Source organism: Perna viridis, chromosome 1 (assembly GCF_037379345.1).
Source record: "Perna viridis isolate PV_CMFRI_1.1 ecotype Kerala chromosome 1, ASM3737934v1, whole genome shotgun sequence".
Lineage (NCBI taxonomy): Eukaryota > Metazoa > Mollusca > Bivalvia > Mytilida > Mytilidae > Perna > Perna viridis.
The window spans coordinates 67,833,402-67,852,609 of record NC_142445.1 but is presented as its reverse complement, the minus strand read 5'-3'; the positions used below and the strand labels follow the sequence as shown (position 1 = coordinate 67,852,609).

The 19,208-nt window shown below is 35.8% G+C and overlaps 3 pseudogenes; all 3 read left to right on the top strand.

Annotated features, from left to right (window-relative positions):
* Positions 1-3,094: 3,094 nt before the first annotated feature.
* On the top strand, positions 3,095-14,835 carry LOC148630084 (uncharacterized; annotated as a pseudogene).
* Position 14,836: 1 nt separating this feature from the next.
* On the top strand, positions 14,837-17,271 carry LOC148630083 (uncharacterized; annotated as a pseudogene).
* A 211-nt stretch (positions 17,272-17,482) lies between these two features.
* LOC148630082 (uncharacterized) lies at positions 17,483-18,570 on the top strand (annotated as a pseudogene).
* The last annotated feature ends 638 nt before the right edge of the window (positions 18,571-19,208 follow it).

Here is a 19,208-nt window from a genome sequence, read left to right as displayed (position 1 = left end):
GAACGCGTTTAGGAAGGAAAACATGGACATGAAAGCGTTATATAGATTATCCTATGAAGAGAAATGACCCGGCCAGCGAAAGCTATATTTTTGTGCAGGCGGTGTTGCCATAGATGTCACAGCGGGACTCGAACTTGTGCTGCTGTGACATCTATGGCAACACCGCCTGCACAAAGTCCAGCGCCCTGGACATATATATATGTTGAAATAAAGGGTATTTAATGTAAAGAATATCTACAAGAAATAATGGGTGTAATTTTTTTTTTACCAGAAGGGGGTCATTACAGGGGGAAACACATTTCTTTCAGTTTTTAATGGTCGGAGATGAGGATTAGACCCCCTTTGACGGTAAAAAAAAGTAATGAGGAAAACCGAAATTCGGAATCGACAGAATGACATTGAAAACAAACGAAATGTATATTTGCGCACGTTATTACTAGGATAACCTATTTCGCCATTACTTCACACATTAACTACAAGTTCAACTATACCAATAACATCTTTCTCATTTGGAGGAAAAAGAAATTGTTTCGTTGTGGAATTTAAAACAAGAAATCCGATATTAATAATGCAAAATATGACTTAAAGTAAAACGACGCCTAAAAGTCATTCCATTGATTATTTGTTGAATTGAAATGCATTTATGCTCCATAAACTATCCGTTCTGAAATAAGTAATCGTTTAATGTTTCTTTCAATGCAAGTGGTGGTTATTGTAGCTATTTATTATAGTCAGGGAGTGTTTTTTTGTGAAAGCAGATGGTGAGCGTACCGATGTGACCTCGCCCTTTCTTTTAGATGTGATAAATAAAAATCAAGGTAAAAACAAAATACAGAATTGGAAAACTATTGAACAACACAAGCAATAAATCGTTAATTTAAATATTGCAAAAAACATAAATACCGATGCGTCGGCAGTTGCATAATTCAAATACGTCAAAATCCCAAAACATGGCCTTAACTAGTCCGAGATTGCTCTGATGTCCAGCGGCTGATTTGCTAGACAGGCTGATGCCGTTGGACGTCAAAGCTTATCCCATATACAAAAATATAGGATTTTATATACCAACGTACCAGAAAAATGATCAAGAGACAGATTATTGTTAGCATATTTGCTTCAACAATACAAGTGGTTTCAAATATAAACCAGAACGAGTTGTGAATAAAGCTGATAACGGCAATGTAAAACATAATATTATCAGATTATTACATGACATTTTTTTTATATTATACATATTATTAGCCCTAGACTAAGGCTCAAGGACCTATATCAACCAAGGGCTAATAATGCATAAGATATCAAAAATGTAATCTTTTTATCATATGCTTCACGATAGGTGGGTTAAATGAAGGCTATTTATATATTTGAAAACACTTCAAAACAAAACATTTGTATTCAACAATATAATAATACAACAAAAAAATTTTTGATATTTGATAGGCAAATAGGAATAATTGTTCGAAAATTCTCATATGAATCTTAACTTGACTGTAATATTTCTTCAAAATCAGAGAATTTGTTAACCTGACCAAGGTTAATTTTAGCCGTCTTAAAACTTTTAAATATCCTTTAAAACGATCCCCAATTCTGCTTCGTGGGAGGCAGATAAAAGGTAAAAAATTAGCAACTCGGCCTCCACTAAAAACTAGAATCATAGACCAGATGAACCGGTATGGTATGCGTCCTCTGCTTTTCTAGAAACCCCCTCCAAGTTGCTCATAAAAAAGTAAAGTCCGGGATAGACAAAAGAGGAAAGGAAAACCATGACCACAAAACTTCTGTAGTGATAACTTCAATCTTACAACATAACCCTGTTCCAGAAGCCTAATTATAAGAAGTCTAACGCGATACAAAAATTCTGAGTTACGGCAAGCTCTGGCATAAAGTATGAGTTGTGATATGAAAACTCCATATGCAGGTGCTGAAGGGACTTGCCACAGATGAAACTCTAACAAAGAGCCGGACCAAAATTTTATCAAGTTCCGGAACGGGGATATCTTCAGTATTCCTGTGCTCTGAATTTGCTTGCAGCCATCTCGATAATATTTTCAGATCACGTGTGGTTTTCCTTTTAGTATTATTATTTTTCATTAAGTAATAGAGATACAATGAAATGCCATTGATTCATAAAAAAGAAACCACGAACCGGAAGGGCGAGGGGTTTCTTTTTATGATACGGAGTTCCCATGACATGGCCTGACCCGAGAACCAAATCGCCATTTCGATTTTTTTCGAATCTCCGATCGGCATTTTTATCATAATATTGTTTTCCAATGAAAAAACTAAAAGGTTTGTCTCCATTTCTTCAATATTTCTAATCATTTATAAATATGTGGTCCTTTAAAGTAGCTATCATATTATACAAAATTAAGTGTATATATTCCTGTGCATGAAATCGCAAGTCATCACTAGGAAGCAAGCGAAGTGTACAGTTAAACGACAGTTCGTGATAAACAAACTGGCGAAAGGACCAGCGGAAACCTAACTTAGATTCACATTGTATACATTCAGAAGTCAACGTTAATAAAGTGACTGAACTCTTTCGTTAGTTCTTTTTGGACTAATGGTAATTAGTAGCGTTCTGATAAATCAAATAACGGCTTACACTTTCTAAAAACTACTCACTGGTATCATGATTTGTTTTTGGAAAGTTTTGTCTATTGTTTTGTCCACCGTCGATTCGTAAAAAATAATAGGTTGTCTACCTGCCTCATCGTTAGACACAATAATTACGGAAATTTCCGAGCGGTTATGGAAAGTGGTGAGATATAATTTACGGACAACCGTGTAATAAAATCCCAAAACATTTTGATATCAGCCTGCTGAGTCAATGTGGGAAAATATCATTTTTTTGCCCTAATTATACAGTATAATAACACTTATTTACTCTTAGTATATAATAATGAAAGCTATGCCTAGAATGATACAAAAGTAGAGTAAAACTATTTGCATGAACAAACAGAGTTTAAAAAAAAATTAAAGGAAATTTAAGAAGAAAAAAAAACATTATTTTTCAGAATTGAAATGTTTTATTCTATAGATAAACCTACGATTATTTATGAAGAAGTCAGAATATATACAGACAAACATAACAATGATGTTTGATGCCATTGATGTACCATTAACAATAGCTTTGGTATAAACGTGGGACTAGTAAAACGTGATAACAACAGAGGTTGTTTGAAGAACAAATGTACCATACTTCTTGTTTTCTAGAAACCAAGTTAGTGAGATTTAATTACCGCATTCAATGGCTAATGTATGATCCTTTTAAAGTTTTATCATTACTTCGATGTAAAGGAAACCACGCGTCTCACTAGCTTAACATGTTTCCTTGTTTTTTTTTTGTCGTATTTCGCTGATAATAATCACGTCTGTCATTTACTCTACGGCCATAGCATCTCATTGACTGAATTCTTAAACCACACTCTTTAACTGTAATTTATCGCAGGGTTTGTTTTTAAATATCCAAGTTTTATGTCGTCTCTGCACATGTATACGTCAATATTTATTAAAAAAAGAGAAAAATATATATATTTAATCGTTTTCAATTTGAATTTTAACAATAAAGATTTACCATGCAAATATATCTAGTGGAAAGTCAATTTTGTGGTATATTGCGAGTAAGGAAACGTGTTTAAAAAGAGATTTTAATATAAAATGCATTTAGTTTAATTACAAATTACACAAAATCATATCATGACAATTTATGAAGCAAATCGATAGAGATTTGATGAGGGTTTCTTATAGTGTAAATTGAAACTTTGCTACTACCTAAAAAGAACAAGGACTCTCTGTCGTTTTCATAGGTTCTTTTATAATGTAAACTAATAAGAAGACATCGATGTATTTTGAAATTAGTCTGTAAATGTTCAAGACCCCCGAATAAAAGTACATACTAGTATTAGTATGATAATGTAATTTTTTTGTGCTTGCATGTACATGTATATTGGTACCATAAAGGTGTTTTGCGCTAAGGACAAAAATCTCTTCTAAACCAGACTTACGGAGATTTATATATTAGTTACGAATTGCCAACGTATATGATACGGCATTCATGAATTCATCATACTGTGGTGTGTATTATTGGCTAAACCTTTGAAACATGCGTACAGGTGTATGTTTTGTCATTAAATGCATATACAAATGAACCTTTTCAAAGATTAAGCGACGTCACACAAAAAAAAGAAAAAAATCGGGAATAATCTACCAAATCCATTCATATTCAGACGTACGTAAGATTCCTTTTGAAGGAAAAGGGATATGGAGATGCAGCACGAAACTCCTTTAATCCGGCACACCAATGAAAATGAAACAATGCCGTCCAATCATCTATGAACAATGCCGTCCAATCATCTATGAACAATACCTCCTTAGTAAGACCAATATTTATCTACAAAATCATTATATCTTGTAAAAACAAGTTATATATGTATGACATATGTAGCCCAAAGTTACAACATCGATCAAATAAATAAAAACAATCATACTCAACAGGACTCCAAATTACCTCTAAATCATACTCAAGAGGACTCCAAATTACCTCTAACATAAGATATAATCAACATAAAATCATCTAGGAACTAGGTTTTTTCCTACCTCAAATTAAAAAAGGATTTTCTTTAAAATGACAATACCAGCTCTACAACAATTTCGATTATATCGATAGTTGAAAAAGAAGTAAAAAAATGTCTTGTATATATAAAGGCTTATAATATATAAAATAATATGAAATAAAAATTGTGACGTGGCTATGTTAAGAGTCACACCACTTTAGTGATATTAGTTCTTGAATGCCGGCCTTCATCATTCACGTAAGTATCTTGATCAGAAATTGGCGCAAGAACACTTGAAATATATGAGTAGCATTCGCTTTTCTGCTCAAAAGTATAATAATCGGGGTTGGGTAGTCTATGATGAACAATTTTGGCTGAAAAAAGCTCGAGACCCAGAATCACATGGGGTGCTATAGATCAAGAGGTATTGGTGTTAGACGTTGCGTCTGCTCATTCAGTTTTACGGTGACTTTCAGGGCTCAAGAAATGTATCTGTGCCGTAGAGCACTCAACAAGGGCAGATCTTTCGTGCAGCACCACTCGAGTTCAGTCCTAGACAAAATGACAAAACCTGTCGGGGTTTCAATGCTGGCAAATGCAAATATGGTGAGATGGTGTGCAAGTGCGAAGACAAAATGTTACGCATCACACCTGTTCTTCAAAAACTAATTATAAACGATATGAGCTCGGTCATTCGCCAATAAAAAATTCTGTAGTGGAAAAATGTCTGGAGAGTTATCCTGATCAGAAATCAGGTTCGAAATTATTAAATGGTCTGGAACTGGGTTTCAGTTTGAATTATGCAGATCTTAGAATTTCTGCTATTGCAAAAAGTCCAGAGAGACCTAATTCCAATACAAAGGCGGTCCGCGAAAAAAAAATAAAATAAAATTAAGCTTGGGTTAGATTGCAGGCCCATTCACCACACCACCTTTTTATACTTTCCGATGCTTTCCTTTAGCCCTGATTCCAAAACGCGTACCCGGGAGAGTTTGCAAGGCTGTGAATTCATCTTACTCTCGCCATCAATCTGTTAACGACCTCATTGACCCCGTTTACTGTTCAGTGAAATGTATAATTTTGGACGACGCCATGCTCGTGATACAAAATTTGTTTAATGATGCGCCTTTAGCTAAAGGTGATATTAAGTCAGTTGTTGGCTTGTTGTAAATGTGGCCCGGAGATTTTGACAAATTGGAATTCAGTTTTGATTTTTTTTTCTATTTCTATCGTTGCCTTCTTATGAGTGCTTCTGTCAGTTGAAGTTTATTTGAAAAACTTTTTACAGTATTGGTACACAACACTAAGAAATAAAAATGAAAATTTGGTTCATTACTTAGATGATTTTTTCATTCCATGGCATCTCCAGTTTTAACCAGTGTTTGTCTGAACTGAATTGTTTTGAATACGTGTGTGAAAAGTGGGGCACAGGAAAAAAAACTGTCCTATTCTACTGAAATTATTATTTTTCTACGTGTAGAAATAGATACCATTAAAATGAAATTACGTTCACCTGAACAGAAATTTTCCGAGATAAAAGTACGAATTACAGAGGTCTTGGCTAGTAAAAAGTTTGGCTAAAAAGCTTACAGTCATTGATCGGTTTATTGAATTTTGCATGCCAGGTAATTGTTCCGGACAGAACTTTCTGTCGACGCCTGGTAGATGCGACTTGCTATGTAAATCAACCTTGACATAACATTAGGGTTTCAGTAGGTATGGATTTGGTTAAAATTTTTGAGCGAGTACAGCTGGACGTCTAATAAGGATATTTATCTATACTCCGATAGTGCAGTGAGGGGAAATAAAGTTTCGGGATTTATTTTAAGGGAAATTGGCTCATGCACAGTGGCTTTATTGTCAGGAGCAAGTAGGTCTTTTTCAGACATTACAGTCCTCGAGTTATTTCTGGTAGTTGTTGCCTTGCATATTTCAGTCAAATACTTAGTTAAAAAGAATATTGTTTTAAATTGATAATCAAGCTGTCGTTACTATTCTAAATATAAAGTCACACAGAGTAATGAGTCTTGTGAGGAAATTAGTTTTAGTTCTACTGCAGAAAAATGTATTATTGAAGGCCCTTCATTTAAGTTCAGCTGAAAATAACATATCCGATACATCTCGCAATTTTCAGAGATTCAAAGAGTTAGCCCCCTTGGCCGACGCAGATCCAGAGCTTATTCCAGACCATCTGTGGAAGATTTAGCCGAAGAAACACGTAGTTTAATTTCGAACTCGTTAGCTCTTAATACCTGAAAAAGTTACGGCTTGGAAGTAGCGTTTTTGGAGAAATTTTTTCAGTCGAATACGGTCTTTCTTTAACCAGGCCGTGGGATTTGACTTACTTCTTAACTTTATCGCTTGCTTGTCTTTTCTCCTTCATCTAATTCAACTTACATTGCAGGCTTTACAGGATCAAACGTTTTCTGGTTTAAAAAAAAAGGTGATTGATGGAGCGAACCAAAAGATCGGTATGAGCATAGATATCCGAGCCCCAATATTGTGTGAAACGCTAGGGAAAGAATTAGGTCTCACTAACCAGTTCTAACGTTTCCATTACTTTACATGTTAAAAAAGTAATTTTCAAAGTCACACTGTGAATTCCCAGGACACATGACATCTTAAAGTTGCATACCGTTGCGAAGCTTGGAAAGTAAGGCTTCCAAAATCATTATGCTAACGGTACGATGATTGTAGAAATTCTTCACAAAATTTACTTGAATAAATAATACTGAAAATCCACATTTTACCTGTTCTGTTAAATGACAGCATGGAGGCAAATTACTCACACATGTAAACAATATTCATACACTTTTGTAGTTAATTACATATATGATTTTAAAGTACACATTCTCAACTTTATTTTGACTGTTTTTAATCATAATACACACAAATAATACACTTACAATGCATATGTCTAGGTTCAGTGTGTGTTTGGTACTACATTTGGGGGTGGGGGTGGCCATTTCACCCGGAAGTGGTTAGTGAGACCTTAGCTGGTTCTACACATGTGCAATGAGATGGGAGGGTTTTGCCCTGACCTCAGAACGTTATTTGAGGCTAAAACCATATTCAGACGCCGTGGTTGTACACCTTGGCTAAAATAATTTAGACTTACTCAAAGGGGAAGAGCTCATTGAGTGTATCAGATTAGATTGACTATGTTTCAGAACTCTTTTGCCTAATACTATGTTTGTGGAGTTAAATTTTGCCCAAGCGTTACTGGCATTTCGCAGATAGCCATTCTGCCATAGATAAAACTAGAAAAAGGGTTAACATCGCAGTGAAGTAAATAATACTGAGCCTAGGGTTTTGTGTGGAGCATCCCGATATCCGGGAATGTGAAAGGGGCTCACATTGTATATAGAATGGTTGGCACACATTTAAGTGACATTGGAAATGATATTTATCTAAATGGCAGTCAGTCTGCTATAGGGACTTATACTTGTATTTGAACTTCAATGATGTTTATGGTTCTAGTTCTAGTTCATTTGTGTATATTAGAAATAAAAGGGGATTAGCCCTCCTATCTCATCATTTTTCATTTGGTTTAAATTTTCGTTTTGGCGATGAACAGTTATAGAACTGCTCACATGGTGGGGACTGACGAGATGAAAACGGGAGTTAGAACTCAAAAATCTTCTCGCCACACCACATTTCATGCTTTCTTGTATTTTGTTCTGTGGTCGTTTTTTGACTACAAGATTGAAGTCATCACTACAGAAGTTTTATGGTCCTCATCATGAACTCGTGGATCGTTACGTTGTATCCATTTGCGCCATGAAAACTAATTTGTTCAATGTATCATAGTTTTCCTTTCCTCTTTCGTCTAAAACGGACTTGACTTTTTATGAGCGACTCGGCGGGTGTTCCCATAAAAGCAAAGGATGCTTACCCTACCGGCGCACCTGGCCCATGCTCCCAGTTTGTAGTGGAATCCGAGTTGCTCATTTGCTTCTATTACTTTGTATGTATGATTTTAGTTAATTTATGTTCTTTGTTGTGTATATCTGTTTTCCATGTCTGGTCTTTGTCCCTGGATTACATTCTTATGATTACCGCTATAACCTTGGTTCCCTTGATTACTATTTCATCCACTTCATAATTCCCTATCTTTGAGATCTTTTATTTAATACTACATAGGTAAAAAGTAGCCACATTTAAAAAAAGGTAAAAAGGACTAAATAAAAAATAAAAAATGTGATGAAAGGGAGAATGGGAAGCCCATATTTTCGGCATTACGACTTTCATGAATGGTGAATAGCACCTGCCTGTTGAGAGGAATAGAGATCGAAATCCATACATTTATTTATCCTTCGACTTTAAATGCTTCACGTTCCTCTTTAATTTCTTCGTAGAAACTACTGAACGCCGTTTAAGTGCATTTATTCAAAATAGTGCTTTCTCTGATGACCTGCTAGTCAAAACAGTGCTTCCTCTGATGACCTGCTAGTCAAAATAGTATTTCCTCTGATGACCTGCTAGTCAAAATAGTGCCTTCTCTGGTGACCTGCTAGTCAAAATAGTATTTCCTCTGATGACCTGCTAGTCAAAATAGTATTTCCTCTGATGACCTGCTAGTCAGAATATTGCTTTCTCTGATGACCTGCTTGCTTTGTTTAGTTATGCAAAATGATATACACAATGGACGTGACATGTTATGAGCAACATTGCGCGTGTTTATAGAAAAGCAGATGACGCTCACCCTACCAGTGCATGTGGTCCATTCTCCGATTTTCAGTGGTCTGGTATATTTACGTTTGTTTCTATGTACATGATATTTCGATTATTTCATGTCTTTTTTTTATTATTTATTCTTGGAATATATTCTTAAATCGTGATTTCGTTGATAATTTGTTCAGTTGAAAATAATGTCGTAATGTATCAAATTTCTGATTGTTTTTGTAATTTATGTACATGTCTAGCTCGATGCCCAAGAATTTTCAAGGATTAAGCTCCTATTTATTCATCACTTTTTTTTCAGACTTATTTATTACACGATCCTTTAAATAGTTTACTAGTATAAGATTTTAAGACATGTTTTATTTGGTAAAGAAATTTAGCATGATTGATTTTACCTTCAGGATTGTCTCAATTACAAATATTACTTCCTGTTTACTAAAAAAAAAAGACTGGAAGGCAGAGCTGTTCTATTTCTAACAAAAGGAGAAAATGTCTGGTGCCCTATAACTTTTGGTTGTAATTGAAAAAATTAGGTTAACCCAAGATGCATATGTCTTAGTGAATTCTGTTGATTTTGCAAGAAATGTAATGCAATAAAGACCGAGTTTTTAACAGAAGTCATATTAGGAAAATATTAGATAAGGTAAGTATTGTCGGCTATGAAGAAATTCCCAAAAATACAATAATGTGAAAGGCGGGGTATTCATATCCTATCATCTAGTTTTAAAATGATTAGACATGGTTTTATATTAAAAAAATGCGTACATTTTTAGTATTACAAAGAAACTTTTAACAACTTTAATGTGAATTAGGACTTGACTGAGAAGAAAATGTTTCATTCAATTTTATATCACATTAATTTTGCTTATCCTTAACCGTCAGTTTCTTTGAAAATAAACTTTCAATAAATATTTTGAATTACTATAGTAATGAACCTATTCGTGTTTGATTGACGTATACAATATAACGCATATTGCTAGTTGGAATGATTGTTAATAATGAAACAACACATTGAAATTAGTTTTGTCAGTATACGAAGCAATGGTCTGTAACGATTTAATTACTCGCTTGTACTGGACTGTTACGTAAGTTCGTGTACTCTTGCACTGTTTTGTAAAATACAATTTTTTTGATTAACAGCAGCAAGCATACATAGATTTTTTTATAAACAGCAGCAAGCATACAAACCTTTTTCCATCGATTAAGGACTAGCATAAGCTTAAACATTTTTTTCTTTCAAACTTTTATTTAAACACATGCTTGTAAATGATGAAGAAATAAATTTCCCTAAAGGCAAAGTAAGAATACTTTGTCAAAATTGACCAGAAGAACGTTGGGTTGACACATTATATTAATATTTTGTATTTAAAAGTAACAGCCCTTTAAACTTTTTTCTTTTGAATCGTTTATTGGTGTTAGAGACAAAACCTACGATCTGATCTCAGTAATGGCAGTTATTAATGTGAATTTCGCACTCTCAAAGATGACTGTTGGATTGTACGAATTTATCTAATCCCAGAAGAACGCATAAGAACGATTCTCTAACTTAATTCATGTTTCGGTGATATTGCTGCTTGATAGTAAACAATCTTTTCATTTTTTCGAAAGAAGAAATGGAAGGTTGCTTCTTTATTAATAAACCATGCAGATTTTTTAATATAAGGAAAACTTAGATGTGTAAAAGTACTAATCTCGATAGCCCAGTGCAGGTCCGGGTGTTAAAAGAATAGGCCTGCAGAAGCGCTAAGCTTGTCGTATAAGGCGACTAAATAGTGCTCAGAAAACTAGCCGGGGGCTAGGCGCTCTGCCCACTGAGCAACTGGGATGTGTGCCCCAGGTGATGGAATGGGGTACCCTGGCGTGTTGCATGCTGGGGTTGTCAGGCTATAATACGGAAAACCTGACCGCAAACCATAGTGGTGCACCGTGTTGGGAAAGATGCCACGTTCCTCCCTCCCACGTTAAAGAACCCTGCTGTGGTATTCGATAGGAGTAGGAACCTTCGCGCTCCGCCACAGGAGGCTAATTTGCCCGACCTTACCCACCCACCCCTTTTTCCAGTGGCAATCCAAATTTGTGAACCCTATTATCCTTGTGACCCATCCTTTTTTTTCATTTAATGTTCATTTTATCATCCATTTAATGTTCATCGTCTGAATATAGCTGAAATATTGCTGCTCGGACGTTAAACCCCAACAAACAAACAAACAAAAAACTAATCTCGATAAAGTCTTTTAATAGCGTCGTTGCTTTGCAAATCAAAATAGACACGAAGTTATCACAAATTGGCTTTTACAGGTGCAGTTTACTGTAGAATAAAGCTTTCACGAATTGGTATGAAAATATAAGCGTGGTTTTATTTGCATACGAAAACTTAGTTTGTGACACTTTCAATAAAACAAACACGTGCTTTTTAATACGAATGAGACCTTTCATAAGCATAAATCTGTAATGTTAATGGATAGCGATCGCTTTTTGCCTATAAAGATAGTGTTATATATCAAAATTAAAAACTATAATCAAAACCGTTTTTTTAGATTATACTCATAATTTTTGTTTTGTTTTGTTTTTCTTTTTTGTTTGTTTGTCTTTGTCGTATTATAGCTCTAAAACATTTCGAGGAATTTTTATAAGTTTTCTGTTTTTTGCTTTTGTTCATGACTCAAACCTTTCTTCCATTGCCTCTGGTTTTACTCGGTAGATATTTGGGACGTTGGGACTCGTATAAACGGAAAGGGGATGGAGAATGGCCGAGCGTGACTGTTTTACTTAAATCTCTCAGATTTATGCCTCTTTTCCGTTGTTCCAACTAATTTAATACACCAAAACAAAAGAATAACAGATATCATCATCCGATCATTGAATCTAAGTCTCTGAACTATAAAAATATACACAAAAAGTAATCAAGGGAACCATGATTCTAGCGGAAATCAAAAGAATATAATCCAGGGACAAAGACCTAGTCTCATTGGTTAATACCTTTAGCGGAAGTACGTGCACACGTGGTCCAATCAAATGGTCATTCTTTCAACATCCACGGAAGAAGAAGTAGCTCTCTTGTACTTAGAGGACAGGTAAATTTTGTTCTTTTTTTAATGAGTGCCGTAGGTGGGCAAGAGAAGCCTTGTTGGCATATTATTTAGTCTTTGGTGGACATGTGTTGATGCTTTGGTGGTTTAAGTCAAAAAGGTGTTTATTTGAATTAATATTGCATTGTTAAAAAAGAAGAAAAAGGAAGAATAAAATGGAGTAAAAATAAGGAAAAAAGGAAAGGTTCCCGCCTTTTTATTTGCACGTGAAAGAAATGAGGTATGGCTTGAATATGAAGTGATAAATTTTAATTAAAATAAGTAGTTAATTTGTAGTTCTATGTTAAAATATTTCTACAGGAGTACTAAAATATAGATTCCGCTTATAAATTTGAAATTCTATCAAGGGTTAAGTATTTCATTGTTCATAAGCAACTTTTAGTGCATGAAATTAATTTTACGATTAACTTGTTTAGAGTTATTTAAAGGTTAAAAGGTGTACCGATGTATTAATATATTGGACCTTAAAGTCGACTGGACGATTCGGTTATTTACAATGTATGTACTATAAGACAACGTGTAAGGTCACAATATGGTTTAAGGAAAATTGAATGGTTCGTGTTGAGAATTTCAGGTTAAAAAGTGTGAGTAAAATGTTTATCGATAAATTAGCTAGCTTGCTAGAAGCACAGTGCTTCCTACTACTGGATTCCATTGTTTTAGCTACATATGGAAATTTTTTAAAAAAAAGCTGACAATATTGAACAAAATGGAATTTTCCAAGAGTAACAAAGGCGCTTCGTTTACATAATCATTTCGTAATGATAGAATTAATGGAAACATTGTGAATTTATTTACATGCAACAGCTAGCTTGTATTGTCCTGTGTTTAATTGTCAATTAAAATGTGTAATGTTATAATGGTGACCTAATTCGGAAAAGTAGATTTGTATGATTTAATCATATTTAGTGACTAATTAAGTACAGACTTAGTAGCTAATCCGTTGGTCAAGAGTTTGGTTTTGTTCATGATTTTGTAGATCGTGTTACCAACTGTACTGAAAAGAAGGTATAGCCTTAGAGGGATCAGGCTTACGCCGTTATTAAAAAGAATACGGAATGGGAAGCCGGATATTTGAAAGAGTATGCACGAGTATCGAGAGACCTCAAGACAGATGACCTCACCTTAGAGGAAATTGCACAGCATGTTAAAAATATAACAGGAGAGGAACTAGACAAAATTGGCTTGTTGGCAGGTTTGTTTGTTTGTTTGTTTGTTGGGGTTTAACGTCCGAGCAGCAATATTTCAGCTATATTCAGACAATGAACATGAAATGGATGATAAAATGAACATGAAATGAAAAAAAAGGATGGGTCACAAGGATAATAGGGTTCACAAATTTTGATTGCCAATGGAAAAAGGGGGGATGGGTAAGGTCGGGCAATTTAGTCTCCTGTGGCGGAGCGCAAATGTTCCTACTCCTATCGAATACCACAGCATTGTTCTTTAACGTGGGAGGAACGTGACATCTTTCCCAACACGGTGCACCACTATGGTTTGCGGTCAGGTTTTCCGTATTATAGCCTGACAACCCCAGCATGCAACACGCCAGGGGTACCCCATTCCACCACCTGGGGCACACATCCCAGTTGCTCAGTGGGCAGAGCGCCTAGCCCCCGGCTAGGTTTCTGAGCACTATTTAGTCGCCTTTTACGACAAGCTTTTCCGAAAACCTGACCGTAAACCATAGTGGTGCACCATGTTGGGAAAGATGCCACGTTCCTCGCACGTTAAAGACCCCTACTGTGGTATTCTCCCGGAGTAGGAACCATAAGGCTCCGCCACAGGAGGCTAAATTGCCCGACCCTACCCACCTCTCCCCATCTCCAGTGGCAATCAAAATTTGTTGACCCCATTATCCTTGTGTCCCATCCCATTTTTCATTTCATCATCATTTCATGTTCATTTTATCATCCACTTCATGTTCATCGCCTGAATATAGCTGAAATATTGCTGCTCGGGCGTTAAACCCCAACAAACAACAAACAACAAATATTCTTGAGCTGTTGAAGGTGGCGAAGAAAACTGGTCATGAGGAGGCTGATGTTTATGAAGAGTTAGCACGACAAGCGAATAGATTTAGCTCAAGGCTGGATATATCTGTCTGTTTTAGGCGGGAAAGCCGCTGATACTCTAACCAAAGCAGTTTCAAAGTGCTTGAAAGAAAAGCAATCTAACGAAAAAAACGAAAGTAAGGATAAGAAAAACGATATCGCACACAAGAGAGAGGAATATCCTTTGGCCAATATGTATCTGCCTATTCCTCAAGTCCAGTATATGATTCCAGCATCTTTCCAGCCACCTTTTTTCCATTTGCTAATTCTGGAATGCAGAACTTTTCAACTAATTTTGGAGGTTATAAGAACACTCGCCAAAGTAGTTTTAGACCGGGTTGTAGTGCTTTTCGTCCCAGAGACGCTTGTTTGTTTTGCGACAGTCATACACACCAGATAAAGGATTGCGAAAAAATGAAACTTGCTAAAGGGAAATAAATATTTTATAAACATAATGAATAAAAGTAGTGTTGCAGTATACTGTAGAACTAATATTGATTATTTGTTTTGGCATGAAGAGTTAAATGGTTTTTCTTCTACAAGGTTTCCGTCTATAAAGATGTGGTTTAGGTTACTAAAAAATGGTGTCTTAGACATCTTATGTCTTACATGTAGAATAACATATTGAATGGTCAATAAGGTGTATTCTGATTAACCTTTGTAGAATTCCTTCATCTACTTTCCAAGGGACACTGATGCCCTAGTGGATTTCCACGCGTGAGATTGTGGGTGAGGGGGTTCTTCATTTGAGTGTGATTTTGCTGGTTTTATTCTTAGTAGAGATTTTTGTTTATTTATGATGATTTCCGGTATTCCTTTGATCATGTCCCTGAATGGGAAAAGGGTAGTGGATTGATCCTACGAGAATTATTTTACGAGAGAAACCAGCATGGTTAACACTTAGAGGTGGAGTCCCTTCTCCTCCAAGACGCTGTCGGAGGGCAGAAGAGGTTTTTCATAACAATGTTGAATTTGATGTAGATGTGCTTCCGTTACGTGATCCTGGTGAGCTTGTTGTGTTCAGTTACATGAATCCTTATCGGAATGGGAATTGATTGTTGATAAAAATGAACATCAAAATGCTCTTAGATGATTAAAGGATGGAGTTGATGTTAAATCATTTTTTCGACATTTTAAGGGTAGTTTTAAAGGCAGACATTACGATGCTATGATGCCCCCGAGAAACTATTTTCAAAATTCAATTTCTTGTAAAGAATATGTATCTTTCATATCTAGTGAATTGAGTCAAAGGATTGCAACAGGCTGCATTAAACTTCTTGGGAAAGTAGGTGAATGTGAGCCTCCAAAACTTGTTATCCCCCTAACATTGGAACCAAGTAAGCCGAGATTGTGCCGTGATGAGCGCTATTTGAATCTTTGGATAAAAGATTTACCGTTCCATTTAGAGAATCTCAAAGACGTGCATAGGCTAGCAAAACAAAATGCGTTAATGGTAACATGCGATGAAAAACCATGTTAAATTGAGTAAATCGTCACAGACGTAAGTTGGAATTCAATTTGGAGGGTATTATATGGTTTATACAACTCTTCCCTTTGGTTGGAAAGCCTCCCCATATATCAATCAATTGGTATTAAAGTCACTTCATATTTGCGTACACTATATGTCATAAATAGGTTTCTATTGATGATAGATTTGCAGTCACTGGTGGTTCAAAGTCAGTTGATATTAACGTTGAGACTAGGAGGTTGACATACATGTTGTTAGAAATATTAACAAGACTAGGCTACACATTGTCGCTTAATAAGTGCTCGTTAGAGCCATGTACATGTAAAAAGTTTTTAGGATTTTTAGAATTAAGGAAAGCTATTTTAAAAAAGGACGAAGTTGATCTTAAAACTTTGCAGAGGTTTTTTGGGAAGTGTATCTCTCTTCATCTCGCCGTGCCAGGGTGTAGGCTATTTTGCCGAGAACTAAACTCTGCTATATCTTTTTGCATTAAAAATAGCAGGAAAATCAAGGCATGATGAGAGATGTACTTTTATATTGGAGATTTCTTGATACTTGGGTTGGAAGTTGTAAATGGAGACCGGAGTTCCATAAAGTAATTGAAATGTCAACAGATGCGTCTAATTATCGATACGGATGTATGGCAAAACTTGGAGATAATGTAACAGTAGTGTTTAGTGACTACTGGCTTCCAGAGGATAATCGACCTATTCATGAAAAAGAGGGTGATGCCCTTCTTAAGTCATTATAGTCCCTTGGCGAATATCTCAAATATTCTAGGGTAGAGATGCATTCAGATAATATGGCTATAATAGGAGCATGGGAGAATCAAGGCTGTAGATCACAGGCGTTGCGGTGTACTATGAAGGAGATCTTTGAGCATGTGTCAAAGTATAATATCGCCTTGCATATGGAATACATTTCGTCTTGCGTGAATGAGGCAGACGCTCCGTCTAGGTTAATGAATATTTCTGATGCTATGTTGAGTGAGGGATCTTGGAAGTTGGTAGAATCCGTATTTGGTCACCATTCTACAGACCTTATGTCATTAGACTTGAATGTAATGTTGTCGAAAGATGGGAGACCTTTAAAACATTTCACGCCTTGACAAACACCTTTATCTGCAGGTGTAAATGTCTTTGCACAGAATTTGAAGAGTGAGGACAATCCATATGTGCATCCACCATTTGTGCTTATCTTTCCTGTATTTTGTCTGTTGCGTGAGCAAGGTGTTGATTGCACTATTGTGGTTCCTGGAATGCAAACTTTACCAGTCTGGTGGCCTGTTTTGAAGTATTACAATTCAAGTGAAATTTGCCTTGGTGTAAAGGGTGATAGATGTGTTATAAAGACGCGGTTTCAGATTAGATCAAGTAGGATTGCGATCGTCATTACATGCTTTAAGACTATTATTTAAGTAAATACTACACAAGTGAAATGAGCTTTTATTTGATATTGACATATATTGCACCAAATCATAAGTTACATAGAAAAAGTCAGTTCAGTCGCACATTAAATGACTCATGCTAAATTGAGTTGTATATTTAATTTTCATTCCAGTGGTTTCTTTCTTGTAGGTTGAGTCTGCTTCTATTGGTTCTTAATTGATGAGCGGTTTGCAGATTTGAATGAAAGAACGGGTTCTTCCTCTAAGTTCAAGCGGCAAAATAGTCTCCTTGAAAGCTTCTTATGTTTTCTTAGAGAGATGCCACATAAACCATCAATGCAACTGAACGATGTAAGACGGTTTTTTGTATGGAAGGATTTATTGTGAATCAGCTCGTGAATATATTTGACCAAAAGGGTTTTGGAAGGTCATGGTGTGAAGTAAAGGAGTCTGGGAATCCTGTTGATTCGATGCTGGTTAAAGAATATATATGATTAATTAAGGAGGAACAAGCTAGGTCACATGTTTTACTTAAGAAGGATAAGCCTATATTTTTGACTAAAGATAAGACAATGTGTATGTTCATAGATCGAGAACTTGTAAAGCAGGGCATCAAAACAAAAGAGAAGTTTATACTTTATAGAAATCAAGCCTGGTTGAAAGTACAGTATTTCGCTGGCGATCGTGCAAGAAATCTTTTTTTGGTGGTTGCACAAGAAGTAAAACTTCTAAATGATGGATCTGGGTTTGTGTTTCAACATACCTTTGGCAAAACCTGAAAGGTTGGAAAGAGCAAGAGTAATTCGTTTGTGATAAAGAAATGCGACGATCCATCTATTTGTCCGGTTAGAGGTATTTTAGCTTATGTACAGTTTGCCAAGTCGTGTGGATTTGGCAAATGGCTATCTTTTCAGAATTGTTGCTGAGAATGGAAGAGTTTTAGATAAATCGGTTAACTACTCCGTAGTTTATGAGAGACTTAGGTACTACTTGTCAACTTTAGGTTTGTACGACGGGGAAACACCACATAGTTTCAGGTCCGTTTGCACTGTCACCATGGCTTCGTCGGACTCAGCTAGTACCGTGAAACAGGTTATGAGTCATCTTGGCTGGTTTAGCAAATCGAGTGCAGAATATTATGGTCGCATGCATACACTCGTTGATTCGGAAGTTGTAGTTTTGAAATTGGCAAATTTTCTTGAAAATGCGGGAGATATTGAGAAACAATTCAGGGAAAAGGCTGATCTCTCTGTGATGGATAAGGCATTTGAGACCAAGGAACAATGAATAAGAATGTCTATATTGTTTAAACGATGTACATTTTGCCTGGCTTCTTCTTGTACTAAGTTTTATTTTTTGAGTATTGGGAATAAAGATGTAGCAGAACTTAAAATTTTTGAACTTAGGAAAAATAAATCTGAAGAAAAGGTTTAGGGATATGGTATAGAAGGAATAGTGCAGAATTGTATTCCCAAAACATAACGGACTGAAGCTAAAGGTATTAAAGACTGAGGATATGGGTATAGTCTCTTACTCCCTGCCTATATCCAAGGTTTTTGCTATCGTATATTAGTATTCAGTCAAACTGAGCAGAGTTTTATTCCCATAACTTAACGGACCGAAGCTAAAGGTATTAAAGACATTGTCTAAAGGTATTGAGGATATGGGTAAGACATGGAAAACAGACAAAATCACAATGGAGAACATAAAGTAACTAAAAAATACATACAAAGTAACAAAAGTAAATGAGCAACTCGGACTGCACTGAAAAAACTGGGAGCCTGGACCAGGTGCACAGGTAGGGTAAGCGTCCTTTGTTTTTATGGGAACTCCCGTCGAGTTGCTCATAAAAAGTCAAGTTCCTGGTAAACAAACGAGGAAAGAAAAACCATGACCCGTTGAATACATCAGTTTTCATGGTGCTGATGGATACACCATAACGATCCACGAGTTCATGATGACGACCATAAA